At 44.8% G+C, this 24897-nt stretch overlaps 1 long non-coding RNA gene across 1 annotated transcript in view; it reads left to right on the top strand.

The window, feature by feature from the left end:
* LOC111523279 overlaps window positions 1–24688 on the top strand; it is a 154520-nt gene extending 129832 nt beyond the window's left edge. Inside the window, exon 4 of the long non-coding RNA XR_002725490.1 lies at window positions 24604–24688. This is a non-coding gene — a long non-coding RNA (uncharacterized LOC111523279). The remainder of the gene's footprint in view (window positions 1–24603) is intronic.
* Window positions 24689–24897: the final 209 nt, after the last annotated feature.

The raw sequence follows: 24897 nt of genomic DNA, 5'->3' as shown, positions 1-24897 counted from the left end.
AGAAAAGATCTGGCATACATCATACAATCCAGAGATTTTTTTTTTTTTTAAGTCTCACTCTGTCACCCGGGCTGGAGTACAGTGGTGTGATCTTGGCTCACTGCAATCTCTGCCTCCCGGGTTCAAGTGGTTCTCCTGCTTCAGCCTCCTGAGTAGCTGAGATTGCCACACGCCCAGCTAATTTTTGTATTTTTAGTAGAGACAGGGTTTCACCAGGTTGGCCAGGATGATCTGGAACTCCTGACCTCAGGTGATCAACCCATCTCAGCCTCCCACAGTGCTGGGATCACGGGTGTGAGCCACCACACCTAGCCTGATCCCAGAGACTTCTTTTCTGATGCACAGGAGAACCAAGATTTGGCTTGTGGCTGGAGTTGGTCCTGATTGATATGCTGGTGGGAACATCATTAATATTTTCATGCAGGAATGCCTTATGCCCAATCCACCCAGAAGGTTTTGGCAGCTAACACAGTGCCTGGCACATAGAGGGTGCTTGAATGAAATGAATGAATGACCAAACAAATGAACAACTTTGTTTTTGTAACCCTAGAGTAGACTCTTTCATGCGGATTCTCCTTGGGCCAGTCAGGCCCAGAATACGAGGACATGAGATGAGATCTGAATGACTGCATTAGTTAAATCTGCAAGGGATTTCAAGGCAAGGGACGTATATACCAACTCAAACTGGGTTGAGGCTGAAGGAATTTTGCTGGAATAATATTATTGAAAATGCCATCCTAGTATTTAAAAGCACACGAGGGTGACCATAGTCAATAATAATTTAATGGCATAATACATTTGAAAATAACTAAAATTATATAATTGCATTGTTGTAACAAAGGAAAATGCTTGAGGAGGTGGATACCCCATTTTCCATGATGTGATTATTGCACATTGCATGCCTGCATCAAAACATCACGTTTACCCCATAAGTATATACACTTACTATGTACCCACAAAAATTTTTTGAAAAAAAAAAAAAACTCCAGGGGTAGATTTGACCTCTGCCTCAGCTGGTTTAAGGGGCTCCAGCGATTCCTGAGGGCTCTGTCTTACTCTCTGCATCTCTCCACTCTGCTTCTGTGTGCTTTAGCTCTCTGTTTTCAGGTAGACTCTCCTCTAGGGGTGCCAAGGCAAAGGAAGTGTTATTTGATGGTTAAGAACACAGCTGGCTGGGGGCGGTGGCTCACACTTATAATCCCAGCACTTTGGGAGTCTGAGGCGGGCAGATCACGGGGTCAGGAGATCAAGACCATCCTGGCTAACACGGTGAAACCCCATCTCTACTAAAAATACAAAAAAACTAGCTGGGCGCAGTGGTGGGCACCTGTAGTCCCAGCTACTCAGGAGACTGAGGCAGGAGAGTGGTGTGAACCCGGGAGGTGGAGCTTGCAGTGAGCTGAGATGGCGCCACTGTACTCCAGCCTGGGTGACAGAGCGAGACTCTGTCTCAACAAAAAAAAAAAAAAAAAAGAAAAAGAAAGAAAAAAAAGAACACAGCCTCTGGAGCCCAAAATAGTCTCGGTTTAAATTCCCAGTCTGTCACTTGTTAGTTGTACAAACTTAAGTCAACATTTCTGTGCCTCAGTGTCCTGGTATGTACCTTAGAAATGATGATAGTCATAGCTAAATTTTATTGAGCATTTGCTGGGTGCCTGATGGTCTTCCAAGTGCTTTACATATAAGAGCTCACTAAATCTTCACAACAACCCATGGAGTAGGTACTATTATTAGCCCCATTTCAAAAATGAAGTAAACTGAGGCACAAAATGTTTAAATATTGCCTGTTACACAGCTAGTACCTATGGAGCGAGAGTTTAAACCCAGGCAATCTGATTCCAGAGCCAGTAATATTGACCTCCAAACTATGCCACCTCATACAATAGAACTTACAACTTTTGGAGTTGATGTGGGAATTAAAGGAGATAATGTTGATATATATATAAAGACACTTGAGGCAGTTCTTAGCACATAAGGTGTATTCAAAGTTATCTAAAGAAAACAAGCTGTCAGTAACTTCTGACCTATATTCTGTGCTCTCAGTAACATGAGCAAAGAGCAATTCTTCCTAAGAGATCCTCAGAATTCTCAGAATTGGGTCTTGTTGACTCTCTCTGGGTCCCATATCCGATGCTGAACCAGTCATTATGGCTAAGAGATGTCAGTGTTCCACTGAGCCAGGCTGGTTCATAGGCCCACCCTGAAGCTGAGGGTAGTGTTGGCACCACCTGAGCCACCTCAACTAAAAAGTGAAGGAGGGTTATTTCTTTGGAACAACAACAACAAAAGGTAGCATTACTAGAGGTAGAGAAACAAGAAGTCCCTTTATCATGCATTTACACTAGCAAAAGAGGCTGTCTGGATTTCTTGGGGAAAAGACACATTGCAGCTGATGAACTGAACGAGAGGGTGGCCAGAGGCCCTTCCACTGAGTCCTATTGAACCCTGCAGCATAGAGTAGCGAGGGAAGAGGTTTGGAGGGGTTTGGCAAGAAGCACTATCTTTTTTTTTTTTTTTTTAATCTTAAGTTCCAGGATACATGTGCAGAACAGGCAGGTTTGTTACATAGGTAAATGTGTGCCATGATGGTTTGCTGCACCTATCAACCCATCACCTAGGTAACAAGCCCCCCATGCATTAGCTATTTATCCTGATACTTCCCCCTCACCCGCCCCCGCTCCCATCACAGGCCCCAGGGTGTGTTGTTTCCCTCCCTGTGTCCATGTGTTCTCATTGTTCAGCTCCCACTTACAAGTGAGAACATGTGGAAGAAGCACCATCTTTAACACTCAACCTGCTATGTCACTAGGGGCATCATTCAGAGAGGTCGTCAGGAAGTCCATGGCCAGTTCATTGAATCTGCAGGAGGGTAAATAGGACATAATTACCCAAATGGCATGTGGGCAGGCCCCAGGCCATCCTGCAAGAAGTGCTGGGTAAGCATCTGCAACCACTAATGATGCCCCTCAAGGCCCTGGTGTTGCTCAGAGGTGGCGCCGCCAGCCCTGAAGCCCCTATTCCCATGCTCCTGGGTGAGTCAGGCTGTGCTGAAGGAGGGCCCCACCTGATTCACCAGTCCCACTTCCTTTACTTCCTGGTGGTCCCCACCCACACAGCCACCACACCCAGAGCAGCACTGACCAATAGGACCAAAATTAGCTTCTGAGGCATAATGGGAAAACTTGGTCCAAGATCCTGTGGGTGATGCGTAAATTACAAAGGGACCCCGGGTTAAAGATATCAGTTCACCAGTTTCCACTTAAATCCCTACCACCTTCCACTTACTGGGGCCATTTGTTGCTGGAGTAGGCATATGGAGACATTTCCTTTAGTGCCAAGTTTAAGCAGCTAACTCCTGTCAAGCATCTAAGGGTTGGTTTGGAAATGGGAGTGTGAAATGGTACCAGTACCGTAAAAATAACTGGCTGGTTGTATTAATCTGTTCTTGGATTGCTATAAAGAACTACCTGAGACTTAATTTATACCACAGGCCCTATAGGCAGCATGGCTAGGGAGGCCTCAGGAAGCTTACTGTGATGGTGGAAGGCAGAGGGGAAGCAGGCATGTCTGTCCTACATGGCTGGAGCAGGAGGAAGAGAAGGGGGAGGTGACATACATTTTTAAACAACCAAATCTCATAAGAACTCACTATCACAAGAACAAGGGAAAAATCCATCCCCATGATCCAGTCACCTCCCACCAGGCCCCTCCTCCAACACCGGGGATTACAATCTGACCTGAGATTGGGTCGGGACACAAATCCAAACCATATCAATAGTAGAGACGCAGCTGCTGTTTCACAACTACTTTTTTACTAGTGTGTGTGTTGGGAGTGGGGGTCTAGTCGTTCTGGATATTATTGCTCAGGCTCATTTTTCTAAAGATGACTTCTATCAGATTCCATTCACTGATGACCTTGCTTAGTAATCAGTAAAAAATGAGACCAGCAGCGTCACAGCTTTCTTTCTCTCAGATCTTCACTGAGACCCCAGAACCAACTCCTCCTGCAAACTCTGGGAACTTCATCCACAATATCTCCTTCTCTCTCCCTCCTGTTTCAACAGTCTGTATTTTCTGACTCCTTCCTCTAAACCTATACTAAAATGACCCATCCTAAAAATAATCACCTTCCCACAACTTTCCACTTTCCTTGTAGCTATCCATACCCTTCCTTTCTACCAAATGTCTTCTTTTTGTTGTTTTTTTAAGCGAAAGCAAGTTTATTAGGAAAGCAAAGAAATAAAGAATGGCTACTCCATATGCAGAGCAGCAACTTGGGCTGCGGGACTAAGGATGCATATAATTATTTCTCGATTTTATGCTAAAAAAGGGTGGATTATTCATGAGATTTCTGAGAAAGGGGCTGGGCAATTCCTGGAACTGAGGGTTCCTCCCCTTTTAAAACCATATAGGGTAACTTCCTGACATTGCCATGGCATTTGTAAACTGTCATGGCTCTAGTGGGAATGTCTGTTAGCATGCTAATGTATTTTTTTTTTTTTTTTTTTTGGGATGGAGTCTAGCTCCGTCGCCCAGACTAGAGTGCAGTGGCTGGATCTCGGCTCACTGCAAGCTCCGCCTCCCGAGTTCACGCCATTCTCCTGCCTCAGCCTCCCGAGTACCTGGGACTACAGGCGCCTGCCACCATGCCTGGCTAATTTTTGTATTTTTAGTAGAGACGGGATTTCACCATGTTAGCCAGGATGCTCTCGATCTCCTGACCTCATGATCCACCCACCTCAACCTCCCAAAGTGCTGGGATTACAGGCGTGAGCCACTGTGCCTGGCTGCTAATGCATTATAATTAGCATATAATGAGCAGTGAGGACGACCAGAGATCAGTGTTTTTGCCTCCTTGGTTTTGGTGCTCTCCACCAAGTATCTTGCAAGACATTTGCCTGCTATCTCTACTGCTCAACTCCAGTTACAGTCTGGTTTCTGCTTCTACCATGGCACTGAAACTGCCCTGCCAGGCTTATAGCAGGCAACTCTGAACTCCAAATGTTTTGAGAGTTTCATCCCCATCAGTGAAAACAAATTGAGTATGTGCCTCAACATATGAATATTTATTTATAAATTATATACATATGCTAATGTATAGATATTGTATCTACTACGAAATATAAACCAAAATAAATAAGAGATGTTTTAAATATAGAAGTTGGAATTATTTTCCCTAGTGGATTATCTCCTGCCTGCCTCTTTGGTCTGCTTACTGGTTTCAATATATTTATTTTTTTGTCAGCTTTATTGAGATATAATTTCATGTGGTAAAATCAATTTTAAGTATACAATTCAATGAGTTTAGACAAATGTATGAAGTCTTATAACTACTATCCCAATCATAATATAGAACATTCCAACACCTCCAAAAGGTCCCTCATTTTTATTTTCAGTGAATTCCTTACCTCTTCCCCGACCCCTAGCAATAAGCAACCTGCTTTTTAATCACTATAATTTGCATTTTCTAGAATTTCATATAAATTAAATAACACAGAAGGTAGTTTTTTTTTTTTTGTATCTGACGTCTTTTACTTACCATGATGCTTTTGAGATTCGTTCATGCTGCTGCATGTGTGGGTAGTGTTTTCATTTTTATGACTCAGTAATTATCTGTTGTATGAGGATGCTATAATATTTTTACTCATTTACCTGTTGAAGGACAGAAATTTATGACTAAAGTTGCTATAAGCATTGACATATAAGTATTTGTGTAGATATGCGTTTTTATTTCTCTTAGGTCAATACCTAGGAGTGGGATTTCTAAGTCATATGGTAAGTATATATTTAACTTTATCAGAAACTGCCAAACTGTTTTGTAAAGTGCTTGAAAAATCACATCCTCATCAGCAATCTATGAAAGTTCCGTTTGCTCCCACGTCCTCACCAACATTTAATATTGTCAGTCTTTTATATTTTAGCCATTGAGGGGGATATGTAGTGCTATATACAAAGCTGATTACTGCAGCTTTATAAAAAGTTTTGAAATAATCCTTTAATTTTTTAAAATCAAAATTGTTTACACTTCCCTCCTTTTTTTTTTTTTTTTTTTTTTTGAGACAGAGTCTCTGTCACCCAGGCTGGAGTACAGTGGTATGATCTTGGCTCATGCAACCTCTAACTCCCAGGTTCAAGTGATTCTCTTGCCTCAGCCTCCTGAGTAGCTAGGATTACAGGCACATACCACCACACCAGGCTAATTTTTGCATTTTTAGTAGAGACGGGGTTTTGCCAGGTTGGCCAGGCTGGTCTCAAACTCTTGACCTCAAGTGATCCACCTGCCTTGGCCTCCCAAAGTGCTGGGATTACAGGCATGAGTGGCTGCACCCAGCCCCCTACTTTTTAATATAAGTATCTAAATCTGCCATCTTGCTACTTGTTTTCTATTTGTCCCATCTGTGTTTTGTTGTTCCTTTTTTCTTTTTCTGCATTCTTTTAGATTAAGTGCTTTAATATTATTTCTTAGAAAGTTTATTGAGGAGTAATTTACATACCATAAAATTCTTCCATCTTAAATATACAATTTGGCCAGGTGCGGTGGCTCATACTTGTAATCTCAGCACTTTGGGAAGCTGAAGTGGGAGGATTGCTTGAGCCCAGGAGTTCAAGGCCAGCCTGGGCAACATAGTGAGACCCCTGTCTCTACAAAAAAACTTTTTTTTTTTTTTTTTTTTTTTTTGAGGCGGAGTCTTGCTCTGTCGCCCAGACTGGAGTGCAGTGGCCGGATCTCAGCTCACTGCAAGCTCCGCCTCCCAGGTTTACGCTATTCTCCTGCCTCAGCCTCCCGAGTAGCTGAGACTACAGGCGCCCGCCACCTCGCCCAGCTAGTTTTTTTGTATTTTTAGTAGAGACGGGGTTTCACCGTGTTAGGATGGTCTTGATCTCCTGACCTCGTGATCCGCCCGTCTCGGCCTCCCAAAGTGCTGGGATTACAGGCTTGAGCCACCGCGCCCGGCCCAAAAAACATTTTTATAAAATTAGCCAGGCATGTTGTTGTGTGCCTGTGGTCCTAGCTACTTGGGAGGCTGAGGTGGGAGGATCGCCTGAGTCCAGCAGGTTGAGGCTGCAGTGAACCAAGATTGCACGGCTGCACTGCAGCCTAAGATATATATGTGTATATATATATATATATATATATATATATAGCAGCCTAAGATATATATATATACACACACGCACATTTTCTCCTTGTTTATCATATAATCAATAAATATAACTATCCTTAGTCCAGCAGCCCAGGTTGCTGCTCTGCCTATGGAGTAGCCATTTTTTATTCCTTTACTTTCCTAATAAACTGGCTTTCACTTAAAAATAAAAAAAAAAAGACATTTGGTGGAGAAGAAGGGTATGGATAACTACAGGGAGAGTGGAAAGTTGAGGGAAAGTGAGTATTTTTAGGATGGGTCATTTTAGTATAGGTTTAGAGGAAGGAGTCAGAAAACACAGACTGATGAAACAGGAGGGAGAGAGAAGGAGATACTGTGAAGTTTCCAGAGTTTGCAGGAGGAATTGGTTCTGGGGTCTCAGTGAAGATTAAAAAAGTAATGGCAAAAACCACAATTACTTTTGCACCAACCAAATGATTTGTATATAAATCATTATAAATATGTAATGATTTATATATAAATCATTAAATTATAAATTTCATGATTTTCAGTAAATTTACAAAATTGTGCGACGATCACAACGATCCAGTTTTAGAATATTTCTGTCTCCCCAAAAAGATCCCTCATGCCCATTTGTAGTCAATATGATTCTATTTTATCTCATTTATTGGTTTAATTAGCTATACCTCATTTTATTTTTTTTTGGAGGTTCTTTTGGGGTTTACAGTGTACATCTTGAACTTAGTGTCGTCTGTCTTCAATTAATAAGTCATTTAACGTTTGTCATAAGAACCTTGCAACAGTATATTTCCACCCCTTCTCCTTCCTAGCCTTTGTGCTATTCTTGTCATTCATTTTATTTTTATTTCCACATGTGCTATAAACCCCTCAAAACATTGTTGCTATTTTCCCTTTGAATGACCAAATCTCAAGGTTTTTTTTTTTTTTTTTTTTTTTTTGAGGCGGAGTCTCACTCTCTCACCAGGCTGGAGTGCAGTGGTGTGATCTCGGCTCACTTCAACCTACACCTCCCAGGTTCAACCTATTCTCCTTTCTCAGCCTTTTGAATAGCTGGGACTACAGGCATATGCCACCACACCTGGCTAATTTTTGTATTTTTAGTAGAGATGGGGTTTCACCATGTTGGCCAGGATGGTCTTGATCTCTTGACTTCATGATCTCCCCACCTTGGCCTCCCGAAGTGTTGGGATTACAGGCATGAGCCACCGCCCAAGATTTTCAAAAGGGAGAAGAAAAGGTATTTTATATTTCCCGACCTATTTTTCGTTTCTAGCACTCTTCATTCCTTTGTGTAGATCCACATTTCCATTTGGTATCATTAGCCTTCTGCCTGAAAGACTTCCTTTAACATTTCTAATAGTGGTGGTCTGTTGGTGATGAATTCTTCCTATGTTTAAAATGTCTTTATTTCACTTCTGGTTTTGAAAAATATTTTTGCTGGGTCTAGGTTAACTTTTTTTTTCCTTTCAGTACTTTAAAGATACCACTGTCTTCCGAGTTGTATTGGTTATGACAAGGAGTCTACTGTCAATCTTTATTTCCCTTTGTTTTTTTCTCTACTTAAAAAAATTTTTCTCTTTATCACTAGTTATAAACAATGTGATTATCATGTGCCTTGGTGTAGTCTTTATGTTTCTTCTGTTTGAGATTTGTTAAGCTTATTGCACCTGTGGGTTTCTAGTTTTCCTCAAATTTGGAAAAATTTTGGCTGTTACTTCTTCAGATATATTTCATGCCCCCATTCCTGTCCTGTTTTTCATGTTCCAATTATATTTGCCTGCTTGACATTGTCCCACAGCTCACGGATGTGCTGTTCATTGTTTTTAGTTTAGTTTTTTTTTTTTTTCTGTCAGTGTTTTTACTGACAGATGGTTTCAATTCATTAACCTTTTTTTCTGCAGTATCTAATGTCTTAATCGCATTCAGTTTATTTTACATCTTAGACATTCTATTTTTCACCTCTGGAAGTTTGATTCATAACTTTTTTTTTGCCTTCCATGTCTCTCCTTAACATGCTCATGCTTTCCTTTAATTTTCTTGAACGTACATAGTTAGAATGCTGTTTTAACGTTTTCACATACTAATTGCGTCATCTGCGGCATCTCGGGTCTATTCCTCAGTAGGGGTTATGTTTTCCTACTTTGTACATGCCTGTCAACTTTTGATTGGATGCTAAATATTGTGAAGTCTACATTGTGGAGTGCTGGGGTGCTTTGCATTCCCATAAACATTGTTGGACTTTGTTCTGGGATGCAGTGGGATACAGCTGTGTTGCTTGGAGTTAATCTGATACTTTGAGTCTTGCTTTTCAACTTTGTGAGGCTGAGTCTAGAGCAGAACTTAGTCCAAATCTAGAGTTGACAAACTATGGCCCACAGACAAGCTGTCAGTATTGGTAAATAAAATCTTATTGGAACATGGCCACATCCATTTGTTTACATATTGTCTAGTGCTGCTTTTATACTTCAGCAGCAGAATTGGGTTGCAGTAGCAGCAGTGGCTGTTGTGAACCACAAGCCTAAAAAATGTTGTATCTGGTCCTTTAAGAAAAAGGTGGCCGGGCGCGGTGGCTCAGGCTTGTAATCCCTGCACTTTGGGAGGCCGAGGCCGGTGGATCATGAGGTCAGGAGATCGAGACCATCCTGGCTAACATGGTGAAACCCTGTCTCTACTAAAAATACAAAAAACTAGCCAGGTGTGGTGGCCGGCACCTGTAGTCCCAGCTACTCCCGGGAGCTGGAGCTTGCAGTGAGCCGAGATCGTGCCACTGCACTCCAGCCTGGGTGACAGAGCCAGACTCTGTCTCAAAAAAAAAAAAAGAAAAAGAAAAAGGTTGCCTGGCTGAGCTTGGAGGCCCATGCCTATAATCCCAGCACTTTGGGAGGCCAAGGCAGGTGGATCACTTGGAGTTAGGAGTTTGAGACCAGCCTGACCAACATGCAAAACCTGCTCCATGTATTAGAAGGTCTTTCCCCTTTGATTGGTTGGAACATGAACTACTCTTGGCCATGTCTGAGCTCTGGGAATTATTCCACTTACTTTATTCCTTTTTGCACTGTGGCCTGGAAACTCTATCCAGACAGTGAGCTGGGGTGCTCTCAGGGCTCACCTAATTTGTTTTCTTTTCTCAGGGGATCATTGTCTTGTGCTTTGTCTAAAAACTTGTCCAGTGTTGGCCGGGCGCGGTGGCTCATGCCTGTAATCCCAGCACTTTGGGAGGCTGAGGTGGGCAGATCACGAGGTCAGGAGATCGAGACCATCCTGGCTAACGGCTAACACTGTGAAACCCCGTCTCTACTAAAAATACAAAAAATTAGCCGGGGGTGATGGCGGGTGCCTGTAATCCCAGCTACTCGGGAGGCTGAGGCAGGAGAATGGCGTGAACCCAGGAGGCAGAGCTTGCAGTGAGCTGAGATCACACCACTGCACTCTAGCCTGGGTGACAGAGCGAGACTCCATCTCAAAAAATAAATAAATAGGCCGGGTGCAGTGGCTCAAGCCTGTAATCCCAGCACTTTGGGAGGCCGAGATGGGTGGATCACAAGGTCAGGAGATCGAGACCATCCTGGCTAACCCAGTGAAACCCCGTCTCTACTAAAAAATACAAAAAACTAGCCGGGCGAGGTGGTGGGCGCCTGTAGTCCCAGCTACTCAGGAGGCTGAGGCAGGAGAATGGTGTAAACCCGGGAGGCGGAGCTTGCAGTGAGCTGAGATCCAGCCACTGCACTCCAGCCTGGGCAACAGAGCAAGACTCCGTGTCAAAAAATAAATAAATAAATAAAAATAAATAAATAAATGAATAAATAAATAAATAAACTTGTCCAATGTCTAAAAACTGTTGTTTCATAAATTGCGTGTCTTTTCTAGTTATTTAAGGTAGGAGAATAAATCACCCTCTGTTATTCCATTATGGCTGAAAGCTAACATTCCTTACCTTTTTTTTTTTTTTTTTTTTAACTTTTTTTCCTCTTCTGATTACAAAAGTGGTATGTGTTCCTAACCTACTGGCTTCTCTGCCACAGTGGAGCCGATTGGCCACCCCAGCTTTTTGCAGTTACTCTACTTTTTTTTTTTGAGACAGTCTGGCTCTGTCACCCAGGCTGGAGTGCAGTGGCGCAATCTCCGCTCAATGCAACCTTCGCCTCGCGGGTTAAGCGATTCTCCTGCCTCAGCCTCCCGATTAGCTGCTATAGGTGTACGCCACCATGCACCACTAATTTTTGTGTTTTTTAATAGAGACAGGGTTTCACCATGTTGGCCAGGCTGGTCTTGAAATCCTGACCTCAGGTGACCTCCTCGCCTTGGCCTCCCAAAGCGCTGGGGTTACTGGTGTGAGCCACTGCAACCGGCCACTTTTATGATATCTTTTCTATCACCCCACTTTCATGATATCTCTTCCATCTGCGATCTCTTTATTTTATCTGTTCTTTGTTGGTTTCGTCCGCCTTAAATATTAGGATATCAAGTAGTAATAATCCCGGTTTCTCACCATTCCTCCATTCTCCTTTAGCTTCAACCACCATGTGAATGGGGATCCTTAGGGATTTAAAGTGTACTTTTTAGTTGTTCAGTCCTAGATTGAAATCTTGGTTGTACTATTTATTATGACATGGGCAGACTCAGGTTTTCTGGCATTAAGAATAATCTCTAACATTTTTGTGCTCTTAATTCATACCTGGGCTGGGCACAGTGGCTCACACCTGTAATCCCAGCAATTTGGGGGGCTGAGGTGGGGGATCACCTGAGGTCAGGAGTTGGAGACCAGCCTGGCCAACATGGTGAAACCCTGTCTCGGCGGGCGCGGTGGCTCACGCCTGTAATCCCAGCACTTTGGGAGGCCAAGGCGGGCTGATCACAGGGTCAGGAGATCCAGACCACGGTGAAACCCCGTCTCTACTAAAAATACAAAAAATTAGCTGGGCGTGGTTGCGGGCGCCTGTAGTCCCAGCTACTGGGGAGGCTGAGGCAGGAGAATGGCGGGAACCCGGGAGGCGGAGCTTGTAGTGAGCCGAGATCGCGCCACTGCACTCCAGCCAGGGAGACAGAGCGAGACTCCGTCTCAAAAAAAAAAAAAAAAAAAAAAAAAAAAAAAAAAACCCTGTCTCTACTAAAAATACAAAAAATTAGCAGGGTGTGGTGGCAGATGCCTCTAATCCAAGCTACTCGGGAGACTGAGGCAGGAGAAGCGCTTGAACCCAGGAGGCAGAGGTTGCAGTGAGTCAAGATGGCACCGTTGCACTCCAGCCTGGGCAACAAGAGCCAAACTCTGTCTCAAAAACAAAAAACAAACAAACAAAAAAAGCCATACCTGATGTTGGGCTCTGTACATCACACATATCTGTAATCTTCCACAGCAACTCTATGAGGGAGGTACTTTTGTTATTCCTACTTTATAATGGAGAAAACTGAGATTCAGATAAGTTAGGTTACTTGGCTCAGGTGGACAAGCTAGAATTTGGACCCAGGATTTTCTGATGAGACCAGCTGACCAGCTATCCTTTCTCCCTAAGATCTTCTCCATCTGATCTTCTGTTTGGGTGCTGAAAGTCCTGCTTGCTGGGAAACCCCTCAGAACTGGAAAAACTGGGGTAGTTGACCAGCACAGGTAGTTGCCCTGCTCTGCCTGGATTGCTTCCCTGTCCCCATTTCATATTTTGTATAATTTAAACTCTAAATGCATGTTGAGTAGTTTGTATGGTGCCTGACACACAGTAAGCACTTAAAAGTGCAAGCTGGGCCAGGCACGGTGGCTCAAGCCTGTAATCCCAGCACTTTGGGAGTGGATCACGTGATCCACCTCGGGCGGATCACGAGGTCAGAAGATCGAGACCATCCTGGCTAAGACGGTGAAACCCCGTCTCTACTAAAAAAATACAAAAAACTAGCCGGGCGAGGTGGCGGACACCTGTAGTCCCAGCTACTTGGGAGGCTGAGGCAGGAGAATGGCGTAAACCTGGAGGCGGAGCTTGCAGTGAGCTGAGATCGCCACTGCACTCCAGCCTGGGTGACAGAGTGAGACTGTCTCAAAAAAAAAAAAAAAAAAGTGCAAGCTGTTATTACTGCTCCTGTTTCTAAGCCTTCTGAATACAAGTGGTAGACATTCGTTAGTCTTTCTGATGACCCAACATCTGAACATCATTTCTCTGTGTTGGGAATCTTCTGCCTTATGGGGCCGAACGCACTTCCCACTCCAGAGTAATCCTTCCCACGCTGACAGCGAGAACGCAGGCATGTGGCTCAGGCCCCACCTGTCAGAAGCCCGTGCTCTGATCCTGATTAGAAGCCGGGCCCACACACATCTCTCCTGGTGAGGATGACAGTGGCAGGATTCTGGAAGCAGAACCCAAGCCAGGGCTGTGAGCTAGAGTCCTTTCCAGTGGTATAAACAAGGGGCTCCTCACTGGCTGAGGTCTGGAATGAATTCGATGTTTGCTCCTGGCTATAAAGGGGCGAACCTTGGTTATCTGGCTGTTCTGGAAATTACAAGAATTGCCAGATATCCTCTAGCAATTTCCTCTTGTGTTTGAATTAGCCTGAGTTGCTTTCGTTTCTCTACAACCGAGTGCACTGATTGATACATATACCATCTGGATATTGTGGGCACTTCAAACTTAATGCATCCCAAATAGAATTCGTTGCCTTTCCTCAGAGACTGCCATCTCATATTCTTCATCACAAGCACAGCTCCTCACCATTTGCTGGATTTATGAAATTAGAAACTATTTTCTAATTTCTAATTTCAACTCCTCCTTCCTAAACCCCCAGCCCTCACCATTTACCAAGAAAGCGTCGACCCTTTCTGGGTTTCCCTCTCTATCTTCTCTGCTGTTGCCTTCACCCAGGCCCTCTTGCCTTGAACATGGCACAGCCTCAGATCTGGTCATCTTTTTGCCGTTCTCCAGCAGAGATGAAGAGCAGGAAACAGAGAAGGTCCAGTGTCACTTGTGATGGCCAAAGATGAGGACAAAATAGAAAAGAAAAGGAGGTGGATGAGGGTGGATTCAAACTGGAGAAATTAATGTTTGGGATGGAAGAGATGAAAAACTTTTTTAAAGGGGAAAGAGTAAAAAATACAGCTGATCAGCTGGGCGTGGTGGCTCATGCCTGTAATCCCAGCACTTTGGGAGGCCGAGGCGTGTGGATCATCTAAGGTCATGAGTTCAAGACCAGCCTGACCAACATAGTGAAACACCGTCTCTACTAAAAATACGAAAAAGTTAGCTGGGCATGGTGGTGGGCGCCTGTAGTCCCGGCTACTCGGGAGGCTGAGGCAGGGGAATGGTGTGAAACTGAGAGGGAGGCAGAGCTTGCAGTGAGCCAAGATCGTGCTACTGCACTCCAGCCTGGGTGACAGAGCAAGACTCCATCTCAAAAACAAACAAACAAAAAACCCAAAAAACAAAAAGCTGATCCTCTTTATTCACAGAAGCCATATTTGCACATTCACCTACTTGCTAACATTTACTTGTAACTCCAAAAATCAATATTTGTAGTGCTTTTGTGGACATCATGGGAGCAGAACAAAATTTGAGTCACTCAGTGCACGTGGTGCCAGCTGAGTTGGAACAACGTGACACTCTGCCTTCACTGTTCAGCCCTCATACTGTGGTCAAGTGTCCTCTTAGTGTTCTGTGTGTGCTGTGTTTTTCACGTTTTTGTGCTTTTGTTAGCGATTTTGTTGTTCATTTTTTATTTTTCAAAAATTTTTAAGAGACAGGATCTCTCCTTTTTGCCCAGGCTGATGTGAAATGCAGTGGTGTGATCGTAGCTCACTGTAACCTTGAACTCCTGGCCTCAACAATCCTCCCGCCTCGGCCTCCCACAGTTCTGGGACTACAGGTGCATACCACCACTCCTGGCCTTGATATTGCTGTTTAAATGGCCTTCAGGCATCGTGCTGTCTAGTGTTCCCAAGCTCCAGAAGGCTGTGATGTGCCTTGCAAAGAAAATACATGTGTTAGATAAGCTTTGTTTAGGCTTGACTTTTAGTGCTGCTGGCTGAGTTCAATGTTATTGAATCAAAAATATGTATTAAGTGAGTTTGTCTTTAAACAGAAATGTACATAAAGCACATCGATGTATTGATCAGTTGACAAAAAATGTTGATCAGTTTGGCTAGAGGCTTTAAGAAACCGCCCTCTGTATTTCCCTTGGGAGCAATGGTTTAGTATTTGCCAATGCAGTGTTTGCAGTGACTTTATGGAACTACTGCGAGTTATGAGAATTGACTGCGTACTGGTGCTCATATTCCGCCCCTTGATCCTGAATATGCTTGATTTGGAAAAGGGGAAGTGGTTCATTGCACCCTCAAGGTAACACTTCTGAGAAATGTATCAGTTAGAAGTCAAGCAAAGGAGCAACACCAGTAGGAGATACATGTTTTAATAAATATATGACAAGGAATTGGCTTACATAATTGTGCGGCGTGGCTAAGTAAGCCTGAAACCCACAGGGCATACTATCAGGAAGGAAGAATCACATAGGCATTGCTGAAGCTTGTCCACAGGCAGCCAAATAGGGAACATCCGGTGAAGGAAAAGCAATTGTGGATCCACCTGCTGTTGGAATCTCTTTTACCAGGAAAAGCTCAGTCCCTTTTAATGGCTCACCTGATTGAGTTTGGCCCATCGAATATAATCTCCCTAGATTAGAGTCAACTGATTAGGGCCTTTAATCACATCTATAAAATGCCTTCACAGCAGCACCTAGGTTAGGGTTTGATTGAATAACTAGGAGAAGGTGTGTGTCGCAAAAAGGTTGCTGCCCATGTATTTGGTCACATAGACACATCTAAAGATCATTGCAATGATACATCAAATGTAGCTTTTAGGCTGGGTGTGGTGGCTCACAACTGTAACCCCAGCACTTTGGGAGGCCAAGCTGGGAGGATTGCTTGAGCCCAGGAGTTCAGGACAATCCTAAGCAAATAGTGAAATCCTGTCTCTCTAAAAAATACAAAAATTAGTCCAGTGTGATGGCACGTGCCTGTAGGCACAGCTACTTGGGAGGCTGAGGTGGGAGGATGATTGAGCCTGGGAGGCTGAGTGCAGTGATCATGCCACTGCACTCTAGCCTGGGCAACAGAGCCAGATGCTGTCTCAAAAAACAATGGAGGTTTTAATGCAAGTTATTTTGTTTCTATAAGTTTGAATGATGAGTTCTGCATAAGTAAAGTCACATGATTTCACTTGGCTGTCTTTTGATCAACTGAGATTTCATTACTTCTCCCTTCTTTCCTAGGACCAGGCACCATTCCGAGTTTCTTCTATAAACCAGGTACTCTGACCCTCCTCATTTTACAAGTAGAGACACTGGAGCATTGGGAAGTTAACTATCTCTACTAAGTGATGAAGCCAGGATTTTAATCCTGGTAGTCTAGAGCCAGAGCCTGTGTTCTTAACCTTCATGCTATGCTGAGTCTCAATATGACATGAAGAAAGTCATTTCTATCAAGACCCCTTCATGTTTTAGGTAGGCAGGCCTGCATGAGAAGCACATGAGAACTCATGCAGTTCTTGGTTGTCTGGTAGCACAGGGGAGCATATATTCTTGTTAAAGACATTAGTGTCTCTTTCAGTGCTGGAATCTTAGGCTCTACTTCTAGAACCCCAGTCCCTCTGGCCGTATTCTTGGACCATGTACCACCTAAAGTCCCTTGAATCATTTAAACCTTGAAGTCATACAGATTCCCCACTTGCCCCACACTCATGCCTTCTTCTACAAAATCACGCAGATTTGTGTCCTGAGGCTTTAATTAACTCTCCTGGCCAGGTTAGACTTTCCCAAAGAACTTTATTATTTTGTTCTGCTCCATTGCCCATTAATTTATTCATGCATTCATGTATTCATGTATGCAAGCAACCCAATGTTTGAGTATTTACTATGTGCCAGGTACCATGCTAGGTACTGGGGATATAGTCATTAATAGGATAGACAGCTCTCAGCACCTTGAAAGTGGTTATAATCCCATGTCCCAGAGAAAAAGTCTGGGGAGTAGGATCACCTGCTGATGTGGTTTGGATTTATATCCCTGCCCAGATCTTGTTGAATTGTAATCTCTGGTGTTGGAGGAGGGGTTTGATGGGAGGTGGTTGGATCATTGGGGTAGATTTCCCCCTTGCTGTTCTCATGATAGTAAGTTCTCATGAGATCTGGTTATTTAAAAGTATGTAGCACCTCCCCCTTCACCTTCTTCCTTCTTCTCCAACCATGTAAGGCGTGCCTGCTTCTCCACTTTCTGCCATGATTTTAAGTTTCCAGAGGCCTCCCTAGACATGCTTCTCATACAGCCTGTAGAACTGTGAGTCAATTGAACCTCTTTTCTTTATAAATTACCCAGTCTCAGGTAGTTCTTTATAGCAGTGCAAGAATGGACTAATACACCCGTCAAACAGGAAAGCAGGCCCACAATGCCTTGCATGCTGCCTTTCTTCCTGATTCAGCAGGTATTTGCAGAAGTGTGTGTTTTCCCCTATACAGGTGAATGTATTAAAATAATTTTACATCAGTAAAAGCCCCTCTTCATCAGCCTTCTTGTTTTTTTCATCCCTTCTCCTTTCTACTGTCATAGGAATCCTTGGGGGGTCTCTTCGCCAGCCAGAAACCTCTGGCCAGTGGTGCCATCTGCCTGAATATTACTTGTACCCACTGGATTCATTCTGCCTACTCAGCTTGGCAGGCTGCGCTCGGCTCACAATAATGGGCTGGATCCCACACCTGCCAAGGGTGAGCCAGGTGCAGAGCAGTGAGGGGTGTGTGGGTGAGCAAGTGTGGGGTCTGGCCACTGAGCACAGCCAGGCACACTGGCTACTGTGACAAGGCAGGCACCTCCAGGCACCAACACAGGTATTGGCTGTGTCTGAGGCTGTGGCTGGACCAGTTGTACTGCATGCAGCTTCTGCTATGGGCACCTGCATCTTGATGAGAGGAACATGGTGGCACCCAGAAGCTTGTAAACACCAGGAACCACAGAACCCTAAAGAGGGTGTCACAGTCCTGGCTCAGGAAATGCTAAATCTGGGCTCCCCGAAAGGCTGCAGGTCTTTTCTCCTTCTTGTCATCTGCAACAGGGTGAGCAGGGGGCATGTTCCAGCCTTATTTGTGTTACAATTCTTTTAGTCCTGTTATTTGGCAGGTCCCGAGTTCTTGTCCCATATCTAGGAAGAGTGAGGTACACGTACAACTGGAGGGTGAGCATGGCAGAGAGGAGCTTCACTGGGCAGCAGAACAGTTCTCAGGAGACCTGAAATTGGAAGCTTCTATCCACAGGCAGGTCATCGTGACAAGTGTACAGCTCTCAGTGGAGAGGAGACCTGCAGTGGGTAGCTCCTCTCTGCAGGTTGGGGGACGTCCTGACAAGTTCATTCAGCTCTCTGCTGAGAGGAGACCCACAGTGGGTAGCTCCTCTCCGCAGACAGGTCCTCCTGACTTCTGTCAAAGTCTGGCTGAGTTTGGGGTTTTTATGGGCTTCAGAAGGGAGGAAGTGCACGCTGATTGGTCCTTGGGTAGCCATGAGCAGGCCTGGAAAAAGCACCATAAGAGGCTGGGCATGGTGTCTCACGCCTGTAATCCCAGTACTTTGGGAGGCCGAGGCGGGCAGATTGCGAGGTCAGGAGATCGAGACCATCCTGGCTAACATGGTGAAAGCCCGTCTCTACTAAAAATACAAAAAAAAAAAAAAAAAAAAAAAAGTGTGGGACATGGTGGCAGGCGCCTGTAGTCCTAGCTACTCGGAAAGCTGAGGCAGGAGAATGGCATGAACCAAGGAGGCAGAGCTTGCAGTGAGCCGAGATCACACCACTGCACTCCAGCCTGGGTGACAGAGTGAGACTCCATCTCAAAAAAAAAAAAAAAAAAGCACCATAAGTTCTCACTCCAGTCTGCCGAACTGGCAGCCTGGCCCCCAGGCCATCCCTGGCCTGAAGGTGGGGTTTCACTGGGGACCCACCTTTTTTTGGCTGGGAATCTGTCTGCCTCCTGCTGCCGTCCATGATGCCCAGGCTGTTCATGCTGAGGGGTGCCTGTAGGCCCTCGCTGAGCAGCCCTCACAACCTGCTCAGTGTCCCTCCTGTGCTCATCAGCACCCAAAGTCCAGAGGGGGCTGTGGCAACAGAGGGCTGGCGTGTCAGCACTACCCCAAGTGTGCTGGGTTGTGACAGTGCCTGGGCTTGGCTTCAGCTTCACTCTGAAATTGATGCAGGTGCTGGGAGTCAGGAGAGGCCAGGCAGTGGGAGTAGGCACTTCTGAGCCTGCAGGGGAAAGGAGCCTTCTGAGGCCCCCAAGAGTGCAGAGATGCCCAGGTCCACAGCTGTGGCTGGGTGGCAGTGGCTGCAGCTGCACCTGGAAGGGTGGGGCTCCTACCCCTCCAACTTGGAAGGGGTTGGAGCTCCTGGCTGTTCCTGGCTTCCACCGACTCTGTGAAGTGCACAGCCCTGGCTGCATCTCCCTCACTGCAGCCAGTGTCATGGCAGGCCACTGTTGCTGTCACCACTCTACTCCATCAGACTTTATTCATTTAGGGTATACCTTTCCAGATCTTTCTTCCATGAATTTATAAACAAATATGAATATATTTTGTTCAAAAAGAATTTATAATGGTACACAATATTCCATAAATGCTAATTGGTGGATGGAATCATTTTCACATGTGTTGCTCTCCAGTTTGCTTGCTTCCTTCCCGGATTTCTGTACCTTTTCCAGGTAGAGTGGCTAGGCATATTAGGAAAGTAATGTCTCTGAATTCCTGGTTTTTCCCATCAGCCATGTTGACTAGATGTGGCCGGAAGAGTTTGCTGTGTTAGTCAACTCAGGCTGCCATAACAAAACATTATAAGTTGTGTGGCTAAAAGAATAGAACTTTATTTCTCATGGTTCTGAAGCCTGGGAAGTCCAGCATGGTCGGTTTCTGGTGAGAGCTCTCTTCCTGGCTTGCAGACAGCCACCTTCTTGCTGTGTCCTCACATGGTGGAGAAAAAGAGAGTTCAATCTCTCTCTTTTTTTTTTTATAAAGACACCAGTCTTATTGAATTAGGACCTCATCCTTATGGTTTCATTTAACTTCAGTTACCTCTTAAAGACCCTATCACCTAATAGTCATTTTAGGGGTTAGGACTTCAACATGTGGATTTTGGGGAGACATGACTCAGTCCACAGCATTGTCCATGATGTCTGTACATGCCTCAGGGCAACCATATACATAGCGGGGCTGCTCCAGTGCATCTAGTTCAGGGCTCTGCCCCCAGTGGACACTCTTTAGGTTTGTTGACACATATGCTTCTTAGATTAGAACTGCTCCTTGCCCTGTGACTTGAGATAAGCTGAGAGCCTCCCAATGGCCTCCATCCCTAGCATTTCATTTGAATTAGTGGAAATTTCAACTACCACTTTGTGAATGGTTCCAGGTGTGCAGGCTTGGGGAGACCAAGATAGCTGGAAAGCCAAGCTTAAATGTTAAATCAAGCTTGGGGTGGAGGGCAGTTACCATCACCTAAGGATCTAGGAAGAGCGTACTATCATGGGATGACTCAGGCCTGTTAAAAATAGGGGGATAGGCCTATGTCTTGATGGATCAAGTGGCATGCCAAAGCCAGTTAATTAACCTCACACTTCAGCTCAAATCTTGGTTAGTTTTAAAGGCTCAGAAGGATGAAGAAGCATACAGAAAAACATATGGAGTCTCTACAGAGTTACTGAGAAGAGAGAACTGTTCACTGGGAGATTTGAGGGCTAATTAAGAAGGGGATTTCAAAGAAGAAAACTGTCGAGTGGCCACATAGGATTCTGTCATGGGGATTCTGAGTCACTGGGATGCTGTGAGACATATTTCTGTTGTGGTTTAGATGCCAGGATAAGAGTGTGAAGCAGGGCTTTGGGGTAGATGGAATTGGAGGATGTTTGTGGAAGAAATATTGGGAGGGAAATGAGCTCCTGGCTTGATGTGTCATGAATACTTGCAAGACACGTCAAACATGAAGACTGCATATGTTATCTAGAAATGAAATGTGATTCTGTCAAATGAAATGACAGAACCATGTGGCAAGTGGGACGGCAGAGTAGATCTGCAAAAACCAGAAGGTTGGTTGAGAGTGGGCAGAGGACCAGGACTGTGAGGCTAGTAACCTGCTTTCATCGTGGGGTGAGTTCCATCAGCCATGAATGTGGATTAGGGACAATTGTTCAGCTTGAGAAGTTCATATCTGGTAGCTACACTGTGGAAAATCACTGTGTTTCATCAGGCAGTGGGAAAAGAAGGTGCCAGAATGGTTATAATCCTAGACCTTGTAATCAGACAACCTCCAGGACTTTCTAGAGGCTAGTTATAATTTCTCCAAGCCTCAGTGTCCTTATCTGTAAAGGTGGATAAAAATAGTACTGATATGGTTCGGCTGTGTCCCCACCCAAATCTCATCTTGAATTATAGCTCCCGTAATCCCCACATGTCATGGGAGGGACCCAGTGGGAGGTAATTGAATCATGGGGGCAGTTACCCCTATGGTTTTCTCGTGATAGTGAGTTCTCATGAGATCTGATGGTTTTGTAAGGGGCTTTTCCTCCTTTGCTGGGCACTTTTCCTTCCTGCCACCATGTGAAGAAGGACGTGTTGGCTTCCTCTTCCAACATGATTGTAAGTTTCCTGAGGCTTCCCCAGTCACGCAGAACTGTTAGTCAATTAAACCTCTTTTATAAATTACCTAGTCTTGGGCATGAGAATGGGCCAATACAAGTACCTGCCTGTTAGGGCTGTCAAAAGGACTAAATGAGGCCAGGTGCAGTGACTCACACCTATAATCCCAGCACTTTGGGAGGCTGAGACAGGAGAATGGCTTGAGCCCAGGAGTTCGAGACTAGCCTGGGCCACATAAAAGACCTTGTCTCTACAAAAGATAAAAAAATTCACCTGGCACAGTGGCATGTGCCTGTGATCCCAGCTACTTGGGAGGCTCAGGTGAGAGAATCATCTGAGTTCAGGAGGTCGAGGCTGCAGTGAGCCATGATCACACCACTGTACTGCAGCCAGGGCAACAGTGAGACCCTGTCTTAAAAAAAAAGAACTACATGAAGAAATGCCTGGAAAGGGCTTAGATCGTGGTATATGCTTAAGAAATGTTAGTTATAATTATTACAGTTAAGCAATATAATTTGTGTCCTCATAACAAGGAAGAACATTCAGTTTCTCGTGTCAGAAAGAATAGACAGTGAAGAAGGAAATAAACAGAACACAGGTGCACCTAAATGGATTTTGGCCAAATCATGCAGAAAGGAGCCTAGGAGAGTTTTCTTTTTTTTTTGAGATGGAGTCTTGCTCTGTCACCCAGGCTGGAGTGCAGTGGCTGGATCTCAGCTCACTGCAAGCTCCTCCTCTCGGGTTCATGCCATTCTCCTGCCTCAGCCTCCCGAGTAGCTGGGACTACAGGGGCCCGCCACCTCGCCCGGCTAGTTTTTTGTATTTTTTTAGTAGAGACAGGGTTTCACCGTGTTAGCCAGGATGGTCTCCATCTCCTGACCTCGTGATCCGCCCGTCTCAGCCTCCCAAAGTGCTGGGATTACAGGCTTGAGCCACCACGCCCGGCGAGAGTTTTCAAGCTATGTTAGAAGTGTTTACCAAGTTTGGAAGGGAGATTGAGTAATGTGTGTCTGGGATGGTTGAAAGGGAGGAAAAAAAAGAAAGTGAATTTTATATCCCTGTTATCTTGACTGTCAGTAGCCTGTGTAAAGCACCCATTGTGTGCAGTGTGCCCCATTAGATACAGGATTGCACAGATATAGATGAGCTGACTTCTCTTCACATGGAGTTGACCATACATGTTGTCATGATCAGTAAAGCAAGTGTAGCGATGACGTAAGAGCTAAATACAGCAAATGGGCAGGATCACAAATCTAGCACAGGCCTGACTGTATCCAGCTGAAGGCACATCACCTCAGGGACTTCATATATCTCTCTGATACCTTGCATACCCACTTCTTATACTGTACTTTTCTAGATGCTCTAGGAAATTTGCAATCTTATCCCTGATTTTTGTGATGTTTTGGAAGGTAACTGGGGAGCCTATTCAGGAAGTTTTGATGATAGTCCAGGTAATAGGAGATAAGCCCAAATGGGGACAGTGGGATTGGAGAACAGAGAGCAGGTGCAGAAGCTGGTGATATTGCATTGGTAAAATCAGCAGGACCCAGCAAGAATGAGGGATAAAGGGGCACGTGCTGCCATTCTAGCCTGGGCAACACAAAGTCCTATTTGCAGAGCTTGGGGGATACTGGAGGAACCTGGACGAGGGGTTCTCATGTTTTATAGTGTTTAGGAGTCAACTTTGGAGATTGTTAATGCAGATTCCTAGGATTCACCACAAGCCTACTGAATCTGAATCTCTAAAGTAGACTTGGAAATCTGCCTTTTTAGCAGGTACCCCAGAGGATTCTAATGCAGGTGGTCTGCAGATCATGCCTTGAAAAATGCTGGTCTAAAGAAAATAAACATCTTAGCTTTGGTCCTTCGGAAAGCAGAGTCGGAGGCAAGGACCCTGGTGCTAAAACTTCATCTGGGAGGTGAAATCCCAGGGTAAGGGTGTGTGGGGCACAGGGAGAGACAATGGGATACATGAATTTATTTCCTTTTCTTTTTTTCTGCTGGCTACCATTTCAAAATAAGCCATGAAGGATCAAGCAGGTCACTCAGCATGTAGGGCTCTTCCAGGTAATTTACGGGAGGAATCCGGCCTCGGCATAGCGGGAGAAAGAAGGAAGCAGGAATCCGCCTGTCTCCCACTCTCCCCCTGCTCCTGTTTCTCATTGGTAAAGTGCTCCGTGGGGGCTCAGGGTTGTATCACCCATCCTCTCAGTGGCCTCTCAGGAAGCCGGACCTCAGACCATTGGGGTAGAGGGGCACCCAGGACAGATGGGATCCTGGCCTAGAGAGAAAAGAAGAAGGAAGCAGTGGAGGACATCTGAGAAGCTACACAGACTTGTTTCCAAAGAGAATAAAAAGTGAGGCTGGGAAAGGTAGGTTTTCTTCAGTTCTATAATTAATTACAGTTTTGAAGTTGAATAAGAAAGATTTCTAGGGAACTTGTCTAAATGGAGTTATATTAACAATGGGAATAAGAAAGGAAGCCTAGAATTTGTACCCATCATACATTTTCTTTAAATTTTTCTTAAGGCCGGGTGCGGTGGCTCAAGCCTGTAATCCCAGCACTTTGGGAGGCCGAGACGGGCGGATCACGAGGTCAGGAGATCAAGACCATCCTGGCTAACACCGTGAAACCCCGTCTCTACTAAAAATACAAAAACTAGCCGGGCGAGTTGGCGGTGTCTGTAGTCCCAGCTACTCGGGAGGCTGAGGCAGGAGAATGGCGTAAACCCGGGAGGCGGAGCTTGCAGTGAGCTGAGATCCGGCCACTGCACTCCAGTCCGGGCGACAGAGCGAGACTCCGCCTCAAAAAAAAAAAAAAAAAAAAAAAAAAATTTTCTTTATTTGTGTCAGAACAACTTCCAGTAAAAGAAGTCACTGAGGATTAAATGCTACATGGGAGCAGTTGCTGATTTTTGCAATGGGAGGCTGCATAGATTCAAGGTATCACTTGTTTATTTTATATCCTGAATTAACTTTCCACCTTCCCAGTCCAAAGTTCTAATAAAAGGTTTCACTTGGACTAGAGAGCAAATGAGCTTGTGACTCTCATCCAAAATCACACAGCTTTTTCTCTGAAGACCTGTAAGTTCCTAAGACACTCTAAAAGGAATATAAAAATAATAATTGTAGTTCTTAAGGAGTGCC

This window comes from Piliocolobus tephrosceles, chromosome 4, assembly GCF_002776525.5.
Source record: "Piliocolobus tephrosceles isolate RC106 chromosome 4, ASM277652v3, whole genome shotgun sequence".
Lineage (NCBI taxonomy): Eukaryota > Metazoa > Chordata > Mammalia > Primates > Cercopithecidae > Piliocolobus > Piliocolobus tephrosceles.
Note: the sequence above shows the minus strand (reverse complement) of the source record. Positions and strands in the feature narration are given on the sequence as shown.